Genomic DNA, 13,616 nt, shown 5'->3' with positions numbered 1-13,616 from the left:
CCTTCCTTCCTTCCTTCCTTCCTTCCTTCCTTCCTTCCTTCCTTCCTCCCTCCCTCCCTCCCTCCCTCCCTCCCTTCCTTCCTTCCTTCCTTCCTGTCTATCTTTTGGAGACCCAGGGTTATTACTGGGTCTATTATCTTTTGCTAGCTCCCATGAATCCTGGCTAGAATACGATGTGCTTTAACCTTTTAAAATGCAATAATTTTAGAAATTAGTCAGAACATATATTCCCTGGGCTTGTTAGCTCAAAGAAACATTTTATATGCAGGAAAAGATTAAGTTGTAATATGTTTTATGCTGTAAGAGAAGGAAAAAAAACTGGATGTGCGAATCTATTGCTGGCAAATGATTATTTTGAGTAAGATATGGGAAAAGATTAGAAGTGAGGTTTAAAAAAAAACATTGCTTTGAAAGCAGGTGTCACACACCACCTCCTTCTCCTAGTAAGTATAATTACTCGATTTCCGGTGAAGTCTGTGCTTCCCAAGTGAAAGGAGAAATGTGGAAGACATTTCAAAGAGTTTTAGCTGTGTATTTTATTTATTTATCTCTTGGTCGTCTTTCCTAATCATGGAGAAACCCTTGTCTGATTAATAAACAATTTCTGGCTCTGTTTCAGAATCTGGCTGCAATACATTTGCTATTTGATATCTGAGAGATGTACAACATGTTCACAGTGAATTCTCCAACTGAAAACAGTAGAGTTCAAATAAAGTCAATTAATTCACAGAGTGAATGGATTGAAGCCCAGAATCGCGTGTCTTGTGGAGGCCTTTTTGATTCACTTGCCAAAAGATATCTGTTTATAAATGCATTAAATGTAACTATTTGGTACTATAGCAGTTACAACCTGATGTGATTTTTTTTCTTCCTGTGTTATGGCTAATCTTAGATAATTGAGTTACATTTTACATACATTTCAAATGCTCTTTCTAGCACCCTCCTTCTCACTATAATTCTCTCACATCTTCCTGATTTAACATAGAGACCGTTTCTCTCATTTCTTCTCGTTCTCTTTCTTCTCTCACTTTCACCTTCCTCCCTTCTTTTTTTTCCTCCCCCCCCCCATTATCTTCTTCCAGTTCTCTTACTCTCCATGCTTTCCTTCTTTATCTTCCCAACTTCCTCTTTCTTTCCTTCTTTTCCTCCCTTCCCCATCTCCCTTCCCTCCATCAGCATCCTCACCTGGGGTCCCTGAAATTCCTCCCCTGCAGGTGCATGAACACCTTCTCTCTGAGCACACCAGGTGCCTCATTCTCCTCTACTTCTGTTTCCACAATGCCCTTGCATGGTGTGTCTGAGGTCACCCTCAGCAGTAAGTGTTCATCGTGGCCCTGGATCTCGCCTAACTTGCCTTGGTCCTGTATCTATAGCTGGGTGTGTTGCTGTTGTTGTTGTTGTTGTTTGAATTTTTTTCACATTGGTTTCCTTTTTGTGTGTGTGCCAGTCCATACTGTATGTGAGCCCTGGCTTAACTCTTAGCCAGCTTAGCTATTGACCAAACATCTCTTTTTAGGCCTCATTTTTTTTTTTTTTTAAATTTGGGTGCTGCTGTCCCTGATATGAAAGAATAAGAAATCATTATCATATCCTGAAAGGTTTGGTAACCAGGATTCTGAATGAGTCTTTACTTTGTTTTCAAGTGCAACAACCTGCTTAGAGATTCCCATAGCTGTTTCCTTCACATGATATTGCATGACATTGGGCTCCTTCTTTTACACCAGGTCGAGGACCCATCAGCCTTGCTTCCACCCTCTCGGCACTCTGTATTGAACCGTAGAACACTCTAGTAGAAACAGCCAAACAAGTTGCCTCTGGTCATTCCTGCATCCATAAGTTCTATTTTCCTCTTTCACCAAATCATCCTGGTTGTATTCCTTCCATCCTCTCTTTACCTCCAGCCCTGCATATTTTTTCCTCTTTCAGTAGAAAGATGGACAAGAATATGAAGCAGGAGAATAATGGACTCTTTCTTTCTTGAAACATGATTTTCTTTCTTTTTTGTTTTTAACCAACCTTTATTTTTTCCTTTATTCTTTTTCCTGTTAGTATTGGTTTTCTTTTTCTTTTTAAAATTGCTTGCAAACATCTCATCTTCACTGGACCTTTAAACGTTAGTATTCTTGAGCCTTTGGGACTCTCTTCTCAGTCACACCCTTTCCTGCTCTGATCTCATTCATTCCTACTGTTTTATAAGCCATCTTAATGGTAGTTTTGCCTAGTGATTTTTTTCAGCACATCTAGTTTTGTTCATTTTGTCTGCTTAACGTTAATGGACCTAGGTTCTCAAATTAGTAAATATCTTCCTTGAGTGATTTGGTGAGCTTCCCATGGTATAGTGTTTGCAAAATTTCTCTGTAAAGCATAAAACACTAAATAATAATGGCTAACATTTACAAAGAAAAATATGTATGCCAGCAATTCCTTTAAGCATTTAATTTAATTTATATATTTTTAAGAAAGAGAGAAAACATGAGTAGGGGAGGGGACAGAAGGAGAGAGAGAGAGAGAGGAAGAGAGAGGGAGAGAGAAAATCTTAAGTAGGCTCCATGATCAGCACAGAGCCTGACCCAGGGCTTGATCCCACAACCCTGGGATCATGATCTAAGCTGAAATCAAGACCAGGCGTTCAACCGACTGAGCCACCTAGTGCCACCCTTTAAGCATTTTATACGCCTCTTTCAGAGACTCATCACAGCTTCCTATGAGCAGAAACTGCTATTGTCCCCATTTTATAGATGACATAACTGATGCTGAAGGGCATTGTATTAATTGCAGTATTTGCAGGAAAAAGAAACTGACTTGTCTGATTTGAGAAAAGGGAATTTTTTAAAAGAATCGTCATGTTAATTGGAAAATCAGATTTGGAAGATGTTTACCAAAAACAGGACCCAAAATCAACCCTAGAAAAACTGGGTTGTAGTGGAAAACATTGTGACTGCCAACACAGAACTAGCAGTTACAAGACACTAGAGACTGACAGCTGGAATGTTATTTTGTGACGGTAACCTCTGAATGAGAGGATTTCCATGGTGCTGCATCTTGGGGTTATGAACTTCTAATTGAAAGTCCATGGTGGATTTTGCTGGTCAGCAGACTCAAATGCTCAAGTCCTACCTGCCTAGGAGACTATAAACGCAAGCATTCAGCTTCTTTAGCTTCTAAGGTGAGAATTAAGCTATGCTCTAACCAAGATTTATACGGTAGAAAACATCCCAAACATGCAGAAGAGGTTTAGATAATAGGTAATTGAAAAGAATGGCAAATGTCCATTACAAGAATTTGCCCCAAGTCACAATGCTGAGATGCTAAAGGAGGGTTTGCTAAGACCCAGGAATGAACTACTTTACCGTGCTACTTTGTGGGCTAGAAATGGGAGCTGGTGGAGAAAGCTATTTAAGCAAAAGCATGGAATCCTAAAATACAAGTGTTGAAAGGCTCCTTAGAGGTGACCTTGACTGGAATTCTTTATAGACTCCCCCGTCACCCTCCTTGAGACACATTGTCTTTACTAACCCTAGTTTAGCTAATTCTGTTCCGGCAGACTGGTGCTGCGTGTTGATTGGAAAATCAGATTCAGAAGATACTTACTCACCACTGCTTCTTAATCTTGGCATCCGAGCTCCTGGTTTGGCATCTCTCTCTTAGATTTCTGAGTTTTGGCTTGTGTTGTGTGTCTGGCTCCAGTTACTGTTTCCTGCTAGATAACATTCTTTTTGTAAGTATGTGTGTTTTTTAAACAAACATGTAGTGAACTCCTCTTATCGATCAGGCTCTTTCATGGATATTATCTCATTTATCCTAATTAATCCTTATCACAAATTTGTAATGGAGGCACTAGGAATGCCATGTTGCAGATAAAGACACTGAGGTTTAGGAAGATTAATTAATTTGCCTAAATTGTCACAACTTGTAGATTTATAAATAGAAGGTCTGGTATTTAAAGCCAGCATTGTCTGACGTCTGAGGATGTCCTTAGTTCAACACGTCATCTCACTGTATCTTCTGGTTACTCTATTTCACTGACCACCGTTGACAGATAATGGAGAGACTTCATGCTTAGAGGGCTCCCCATGACCCCCATTCCCTTCACCCAATACCTGATATCTTACTGTTTTATTCCTTTATATACTAAAACACTCTTAATATCTGAGTGGTGAACATCTATTTTCCATCTTCCTTTTGGATAGCAACAGAGGAAATTAGACTTTTCCAGAAGCCAAGTTTGAAGTAGATGTTTAACTTTCAGATGTGTTGATGAGAGCTTCAGTTAATCCACCTTTATACCCTTATTGATTAATAGATTAATCAGAAAAATATACATCAAACACATACTATATTATAAATATCATGTTTCATCTCTTTAGGGTTTTTTTAGTTCTAATTATTTTTCCCTCTATTTTTCTTTATTAAGGTACAATTGACATATAATATTGTATTACTTTTAGGTGTACAACATACTAATTTGATATCTGTATATTTCTCAACATGATTACCACATTTAGTCTTGTTAGCATCCATCACCATTCATAATTATAATTTTTTTCCTTGGGATGATAATTTACTATATTAGCAATTTTCAGCCACCAGTTCTCTGCATTGATGAGTCTGTTTCTGGTTTGTTTGTTCATTTGTTTTTTTTTGTTTGTTTGGTTTGTTTGTTTGTTTTTTTTTTTTAGATTCCACATATAAGTGAAACCACAAGGTATTTGTCTTTCTGTGACCTATTTTACTTAGCATAATACCCTCTAGGTCCATCCATGTTGTCGTAAATGGCAAGATTTCATTCTTTTTAGTGGCAGAGTAATATTCTGTGTGTGTGTGTGTGTGTGTGTGTGTGTGTGTGTGAGAGAGAGAGAGAGAGAGAGAGAGAGAGAGAGATATTCGAACTGCTGCCAAAAAAAAAGGAAAATAAGAAATTCTTGAAGTTAACCAGATTAAGAAAGTATTCACATTACATATGGAATAAAAAATAAGAATTACAGCAGATTTCAGAAATCATGCACACTGGGAGATAATGGTATGACATCTTTACATGTTGAGAGAAAACCCAGAGAGGATTTCTAACACCAGCCATAACTGAATAATTGAAAATAGGTTTACTCTTTCACTGAAAACAATTAGGGAACCTGACAAAATATATAAAATAATTTTTCAGGGGCACCTGGGTGGCTCAGTCAGTTAAGTATCTGATTTCGGCTCAGGTCATGATCTCATAGTTTGTGAGTTTGAGCCCCGCATTGGGCTCTGTGCTGACAGCTCAGAGCCTGGAGCCTGCTTTGGACTCTGTGTCTACTTCTCTCTCTGCCCCTCCCCTGCTCACACTCTGTCTCTCTTTCAAAAATAAATAAACATTAAAATAATTTTTCATACATGGGACAACAGGTACTGCAGAACAGTAATCTCTTAGAGAAGGAGAGAAAAATAAGGTGATTGTCCTATCTGTTTGGAGGAATTTTCTGGACTGTGGTGCTGATAAGGGAACCCCACACATAGCATGGCATTTTCACTGAGTTGTGGGTACAGGGCTAAAAGTTTAGAAATTATAAGTGGCAAGAATTTTCTAGACAAATTATGAGAAAGGAAAGGGATCTATGGATAGAAAATCTCCTTGAATCCTTGGCTAAATTTAACCTATTCATGTATAAAGATAGAACAAAAACAAATGCCATTAAGATGTAAGCTAAATAAAAAGATGCTCAGCATCATTTGCCATCAGGGAAATGCAGTCAAAACTACAATGAGATACGACTTCACACCTGTCAGAATGGCTACAATCAACACAAGAAACAACAGGTGTTGGCCAGGATGTGGAGAAAGGGGAACGCTTTTGCACTGTTGGTGGGAATGCAAACTGGTGCAGCCACTCTGGAAAACAGTATGGAAGTTTCTCAAAAAGTGAAAAATAGAACTACCCTGTGACCCAGCAATTGTACTACTGAGCATTTACCCCCACCACACACACACACACACACACACACACACACACACACACACACACTACAAAAGCACTAATTCAGAGGGAAATAGATTCTTACTGTTGAGAACAAACTAATGGTTACCAGAGGGGAGGTAGGTGAGGGGATGGGTGAAATAGGTGATGGGGTTTAGGAGTCCACTTGTTGTGATGAGTACCAGATGTTGTACGGAATTGTTGAATCACTATGTTGTACACCTGAAACTAATATAACATTGTATGTGGACTACACTGGAATTAAAATTTAAAAAGGATATAAATTAAATAATTCCAAGAGCTCACTCTGGACTGGGAGATGTTTGAATACAGGCATACTTCATTTTAGTAAACTTCATTTTATTGCACTTCACAGATATTGTATTTTTTACAAATTGAATGTTTTTGATAACCTTGCATCAAACCAGTCTAACAGCACCATCTTTCCAGGGGCGTTTGCTCGGTTCATGACTCTATTTCACGTTTTGGTTATTCTCACAATATTTCAAACTTTTTGATGATTATTATATTTGTTATGGTGATGTGTGATCAGTGATCTTTGATAGTACTATTATAATTGTTTTGGGGTGCTATGAATCATACCCACACAAGCATGAGGAAATTAATAATAGACTAAAGAAAGAGCAAAATGAAACTTCAAGATTAAAAAAATGTAGTATTTGAAATGAAAAATAAATTTGCTAGATGGAATTAGACAGCAGATTAGAAAATGCAGAATAAGAGGTCAATGAAGTTGAAATATACAAATGGGGCCACAGAGAGGAAACAGGTTTAACAAATAAACAGAGATAGACCACTTCTGCTTACCAAGTTGGAGTAACAAAGACTAAATTTACTCTCCCATATGAAAGAACCAATAAACACCTCCCCAAACCAGCAAAAACCCAGTGATTTTCAGGAAAGGGGTAAATATAAAGTAGGCCCTATGATCTTGCTATCTTGCTGCCATGGGAGTTTCCAGGCCATGGTATGGCTAATGGGAATCCACATGGAGCCCATTGGACCCCTTGAGTTGAGGTGCTACAGATGAGCATCTGTGGAGACTAAGGCTCAAAAGTCAAAGTACTGGAGAGGGGAGAGCTTTACAGAATGAGCCAGAGATCTGTAGAGGATCTCCACTGAATATTCAACAGCTGCTGTAGAGGATCTCCAAGGAATATTAAACAGATAAATCAGCTCATACTTGTAGGGATTCTACCTGAGGTAAAGGAAAGAATGTCCTGAAATGATAGTGGGAATAGTTCATGGCACACATGCCAGGCTGGGAATTGTGCCCATTTCTACTAGACTGGAAAAAAGATCAGACCTTATGATTCATCACCAAGATTTGGGTTGAGCAGCCAAAGAATTTGCCTCCATAGTGGAAAGTAAATAGCTTCATACAGAGCTCTGCTCTGATCCCACCCAATATATCTTTTTTTCTTAATTTAATTTTATTTTTTAATTTACATCCAAGTTAGTTAACGTATTGTACAACAATGATTTCAGGAGTAGATTCCTTAATGCCCCTTACCCATTAAGCCCATCCTCCCTCCCACAACCAGTAACCCCCTCCAGTAACCCTCTGTTTGTTATCCATATTTAAGAGTCTCTTATGTTTTGTCCCCCTCCCTGTTTTTATATTAATTTTGCTTCCCTTCCTTTGTGTTCATCTGTTCTGTGTCTTAAATTCCTCATATGAGTAAAGTCATATATTTATCTTTCTCAAACTAATTTCACTCAGCATAATACCCTCTAGTTCCATCCACATAGTTGCAAATGGCAAGATTTCATTCTTTTTGATTGCCGAGTAATACTCCATTGTGTATGCGTGTGTGTGTGTATATATATATTGTGTGTGTGTATACACACACACACACACACACACACACACTACATCATCTTTATCCATTCATCCATCGATGGACTTTTGGGCTCTTTACATACTTAGGCTATTATTGATAGTGCTGCTATAAACATTGGGGTGCATGTGCCCCTTCAAAACAGCACGCCTATATCCTTTGGATAAATGCCTAGTAGTGCAATTGCTGGGTTGTAGGGTAGTTCTATTTTAAAATTTTTGAGGAACTTCTATGCTGTTTTACAGAATGGCTGTACCAGTTTGCATTCCTGCCAGCAGTGCAAAAGAGATCCTTTTTCTCTGCATCCTCGCCAACATCTGTTGTTGCCTGAGTTGTTAATGTTAGCCATTCTCACAGGTGTGAGGTGGTATCTCATTGTGGTTTGGATTTGTATTTCCCTGATAATGAGTGATGTGGAGCATTTTTTCATGTGTCGGTTGGCCATCTGGATGTATTCTTTGGAGAAGTGTCTATTCATGTCTTTTGCCCATTTCTTCACTGGATTAATTGTTTTTTTTGGACATTGAGTTTGATAAGTTCTTTATAGATTTTGGATACTAACCCTTTTGCAAATATGTCATTTGCAAATATCTTCTCCCAATCCATCAGTTGCCTTTTAGTTTTGCTGATTGTTTCCTTCATTGTGCAGAAGCTTTTTATTTTAATGAGGTCCCAATTGCTCATTTTTGCTTTTGTTTCCCTCGCCTCTGGAGATGAGTAAGCAGTTGCTGAGGCCAATATCAAAGAGGTTTTTTCCAGCTTTGTCCTCAAGGATCTTCATGGCTTCCTGTCTTACTTTAGGTCTTTCATCTATTGTGAGTTTATTTTTGTATATCCACCCAATGTATCTTAAAAGCAAGCCTGAAAGGACCAAACTGTTTCCAATTAACAACTTCAGCATTCAAGAAGAAAACTCACAAATTTGATATGATACAGAAAGTATCAAACACAAAACATGATAAAGTCACAATATTTGGCATTAAATTTAAAAATGGCAGGCATATAATAAGGAAGGAAAATATGACCCATAATGAGTCAAAGAAAATCAATCAATGAATATTGATTTAGAGCTAACAAAGATGCAGAATTTGCAGATGTATTAAACCCATTATAACTATATTCCATATGTTCAAAAAGATAAGTAGAGACATGTAAGATATAAAAAGGCCAAAATCAAACTCCTAGAGATTGAAACTGTAATACCTGAAGTGAAAAATTACTTAATGGGATTAATGGTTGACTAGACATTGCAGACCAAAAAATCAGTAAACTTGAGACATAGCAATAGAAGCTATAAAAATGAAACACAGGAAGAAAAATAATTTAAAAAATAAAGAAAACTTCCAGAAACTGTGGAATAACTTTAAGTGGCCCAATGTAAATATAATTGGATTTTCTGAAGATCAGGAAAGAGAAGGGACAGAGAAAATATTTGAAAAATAATCACCCAAACTGTTCCAATTGGGTGGATATTGTAAACCCACAGACTCAGGAAGATTAATAGATCTCAAGTGCAAGAAACATGAAGAAAGTTACACCAAGGAATTTATAATTAAATTGTTCAAAACCAGAGAAAAAATAAAGCAAATATATAAAAAGAGACATGAACAGAGAAACAAAGCTACCGATAACAGCATACTTCTTGTTAGAAACACTGTAAGTGAGAAGAAGTGGAATGCAATCTATAAAATTTTGAAAGATGTCAGTTCTCCTAAGTGAAATAAATCAGTCAGAGAAAGGCAAATACTATATTATTTAGCCATATAATAATACTTGTGCAATGTATTTGAATCTGTTTTGCAGCTTAGTAAAAAGTTAAAGCATGTTAGATTATTATCTAAAAAAGTAAATATATTGAGAACTAAATTAAGATGAAATTTATTATTGAGTGCTTAAAGAATATCTCATAATATAAATATCCAAATTTTCAACCTCAGTTTTGCAATCAGAAAGCTGGGTTTAAATGGTTTTGAATGATTAGATAGGTTCATGAAGTTCTATGAAATATTTTTTTGGGGTAGGAAAAAACTGTGGTCTAGATAATATTAAGTAATATTATATAGGTGAAAACACATCCCATGGTTTTTTGTAGAAGTGGTACACATTGTTAATAAAGAAAATCACCAATCTTGTGAAGGGGAATGGGAGATGAGAGACCAGTGTAGACATCTTTGCAATGTCACTGGGGAGAGATATCAAATACTGGAACAAGGGTAGTGGTGGTGGGATTGAAGGCGACTGGATACATTCTGAACATGTAGAGATAAAATCTAGAATAAAGCTTCTTGTTTTTGGTGGCTGTACCACAGATAAGAGCATTTTACTTGGCAGGCAAGAAGCTAAGTTTTGAGCTTCCCTTTCCTTGAAGATTCCCATTCTGTGAAGGCAGCCAAACCAGGGATAAGATAATGCCTTTGCAGAAAAAGGCCTGGAATTGCTTTGACTTTCAGACTGATCCCAGAGGGTTTGTCCAAACCTTAATGTTTAGCTTAGAAAATTTAACAATCGTGTGAAGGATGTTAACTCGGCGTATGTGGGTTTTTGAGCAGTTGCTGGGGTACAGGTGTCTCAGTTGCAAGTCTGACCTCAAGGAACTCACGGCTAAGTGGGGACAACAAGTTCTAGCCAAAGATGATTTCAATACACTGTCACACGTACCAAACCCATGGGCTGTGGGGCTACAGGAAAAGTTTCCTAACTTGTGCGAAAATTGAAAGCATTTAAGACTTTGTGCCTGAAAATGCTAAGCCATGTTTTCCAGTGAAGAAAGTGGGAATTATAATGTAAGGAGGCATTAGTTCCTGGAAAACACTCAGAGAAACAGTTGTTTGACACTATCATTTTTTTTAGCTTTTGTACTTCCCACCTTGAACTGGTAAAAATACTGGTGTTTCCAGAGGTGTTCATAGGTGTTCATAGATGTTGTATTAAAAAAAGAAACAAAGTAAAACAACACCTAACACGATGATTAAGCAATTAAATAAATTTTTTATTGCAGATTTTCTTGGATCATTTGATTTACTAATGTGAATTGCTAGATTCAAGACGGATGTAAACATAGCGTACATCATTTTCCAGACTTATCTGACCACAGAACACCTTTTTTTTTTTTTTTTTTTTTTTTTGGTAAGATCCCAATGAACATTTCAAATATGTGTTCTGGGAACAGTTCAGGAAACATTATTATTGTATCCTATTTGTTTCTTAACTTTTCTTTTGGCATCTGTCAAGGTTATTGAAAAGATATGTTCATATTCAACTTCTCCTGCTTCTCATTCAAGCTCTTTCTCAAGTGACCAACATCTCATGCTGAATTGGTTTCAGACTTCCTATAGGAGAAAACCTATCACTTCCCCCATAATATTGCAGCAGTCATACAACAGCCTGGATCCGATTAGTCCGTCCAGTGCCATAGCCTCCCCAGTGCCAGGCCAGGGCCTCAGGGTATTCTGAGTAGAGACCACTCCAAACTAGAGCTCAGTTTCCTTGGTGCTCAGTCAGCATCTACACCTCAAAATCTCAGATGCCACCCATATAGCCCCTTTTGCCTCCCCTGGGCCCACAATACAGCTTTCTTGGGAAAGAGTCTGGGTAGCCAACGCTACATGAGGAGGCTTGATGTTTGTCCTCTTGCAGCTCAAAATCTTCCTTGAGGGGCTGAGCAAACTTGCACGCCCCCACTAATCCCCATTATTGCCTACAGACTGTCTCTGAGGTTCCGTGCTGCTCACTTCCCATGAAACTGATCATTAGCATCCTTACCAGATAAAGAAACCAAAGATTAAAAGTTGCCCAGGGTCTTAAAGTGGCAGAACTGGCACCCAGATCAGAGAGAGATGACCCCAAAGCCTGGACCCTTAGGTCCCCACCCTTTATCGCTGTTTGGTGCCAAATATGCATGGCCGGCTGATGTTCAAGTCCTGGTTTACAGAGAGGACTCTCTTCCCTCTCCCCATTTGAATGCCTCACAGTGTAGTTCAGAATGTCTTTATTTTTCTTTTCTTTTCCCTTTTTGAAAAGGACAATCTCCAAGAAATCCCCTTGAGGATTCCTCACATCATCCCTGATCCAAATTCTAAGTGAAGACTCCTTTTGAGATTTGGTGACTCATATTTAGCACCACATTAAGATGCGCCCTCTAAACTTGGGATGTGAGATTGAGGTCCCCAAGCACACATTCCAGGCACTGAGAAAGCACTCCCTTGCACATGCCCAGTGAACAGTATCTCCTTACAATCTCTATATACTACTCAGATGTTCCAAAATTTAACTGTAATAATTACTTTATTGGATGGCTATTAGCATGACATACTTGATAAAAACCGTGTCTGCCCGGTACTTTTGCATGTTGTAATAACTTAGTTTATTATTTTTTCTGACAATAATAATAATTTCTGATGGTATGAATGAATTCTTTATGTTTTTCTAGTCAGAAACTCCTGCTGCTAATCAGATCCTTCTGAGTATTTCACATCTAGTTTTGATCTCCATGCCATATCCTTGGGTTGGGGGGGAACATGTAGTTTTAATTTGATCATGAAGTTTACTGTTTGAATAGATTTTTTTAGACTTCAGGCATGCTGGTTATTTAAAGTGACTCAGACAATATAAACTAGGCTTCCTGACATTCCAGAGACTTCAAGGGTCAGTGGCTTCTGGCAAGGGCCCCAAAGTCCTCTATTTGGCCTTAACTAAGTTGGTTCCAACACACCAGTTCTTTAGCATTATGTGCATGGTGAGAGGATTTCAATAAAGAATATTCCAACCTGGAAGCGCCTGGGTGGCTCAGCTGGTTAACCTTCAGACTTTGGCTCAGGTTATTATCTCATGGTTCGTGAATTTGAGCCCCACATCGGGCTCTGTGCTGACAGCTCACAGCTTGGAGCCTGCTTCAGATTCTGTGTCTCCCTCTCTCTCTTCCCCTCCCCCTGCTCATGCTCTGTCTGTCTGTCTCTCTCTCAAAAATAAATAAGCAATTAAAAAAAATTTTTAAAAAGAATATTCCAACCTGAAGCCAGAATACCTATGGCCATGAACTGCTAGAAGAAACTTTCTCCCTGTCATTCTCTTTTGGAATCCTGTAGCCCTTTTATAGATCTTGCTATTTTGCAATCATAAAGGCATCTGTTGGTTGAGAGACCTCCTTGTAACTGATATTTTGAATTTCTGTTACTCTCATGGTATACTCCATTTTACAGATGATGGAACTGAGGTAGAACAGGTGACTTACTCATTAAGCGACTTACTCATTAACTGCTATTTAATGATATAACTAAGGTGTAAACTTGCGGTTATCATATATGCACAATGAAGATTTATTCTTTTTTAATTATTTAAAAATGATAGAGTGCATGAGCAGGGGAAAGAGGCAGAGAGAGAAAATCTTTTTTTTTTTTTTTTTAACGTTTATTTATTTTTGAGACAGAGAGAGACAGAGCACGAACAGGGGAGGGGCAGAGAGAGAGGGAGACACAGAATCTGAAACAGGCTCCAGGCTCTGAGCGGTCAGCACAGAGCCCAACACGGGGCTCGAACTCACGGACCGTGAGATCATGACCTGAGCTGAAGTCGGACGCTTAACCGACCGAACCACCCAGGCGCCCCAAGAGAGAGAGATTCTTAAGCAGACTTCACACGCAGCATGGAGCCTGACTCGGGGCTTGATCCCACAACCGTGGGATCGTGATCTGAGCTGAAATCAAGAGTTGGATGCTCAACTGAGCCACCCAGGCACCCCATGAAGATTTATTCTTAGTGTAAATACAGCATTCACTATACTCTACTCACTGTTCTATTAGGTT

At 38.4% G+C, this 13,616-nt stretch overlaps 1 long non-coding RNA gene across 1 annotated transcript in view; it reads left to right on the top strand.

Annotated features, from left to right (window-relative positions):
* LOC121027224 (uncharacterized) overlaps positions 1 to 1,895 on the top strand; it is a 143,887-nt gene extending 141,992 nt beyond the window's left edge. The window contains exon 3 of the long non-coding RNA XR_005788612.1: positions 1,725 to 1,895. This is a non-coding gene — a long non-coding RNA (uncharacterized LOC121027224). The remainder of the gene's footprint in view (positions 1 to 1,724) is intronic.
* The last annotated feature ends 11,721 nt before the right edge of the window (positions 1,896 to 13,616 follow it).

This window comes from Herpailurus yagouaroundi, unplaced genomic scaffold (assembly GCF_014898765.1).
Source record: "Herpailurus yagouaroundi ecotype Mexico unplaced genomic scaffold, PumYag 77, whole genome shotgun sequence".
NCBI lineage: Eukaryota > Metazoa > Chordata > Mammalia > Carnivora > Felidae > Herpailurus > Herpailurus yagouaroundi.
Note: the sequence above shows the minus strand (reverse complement) of the source record. Positions and strands in the feature narration are given on the sequence as shown.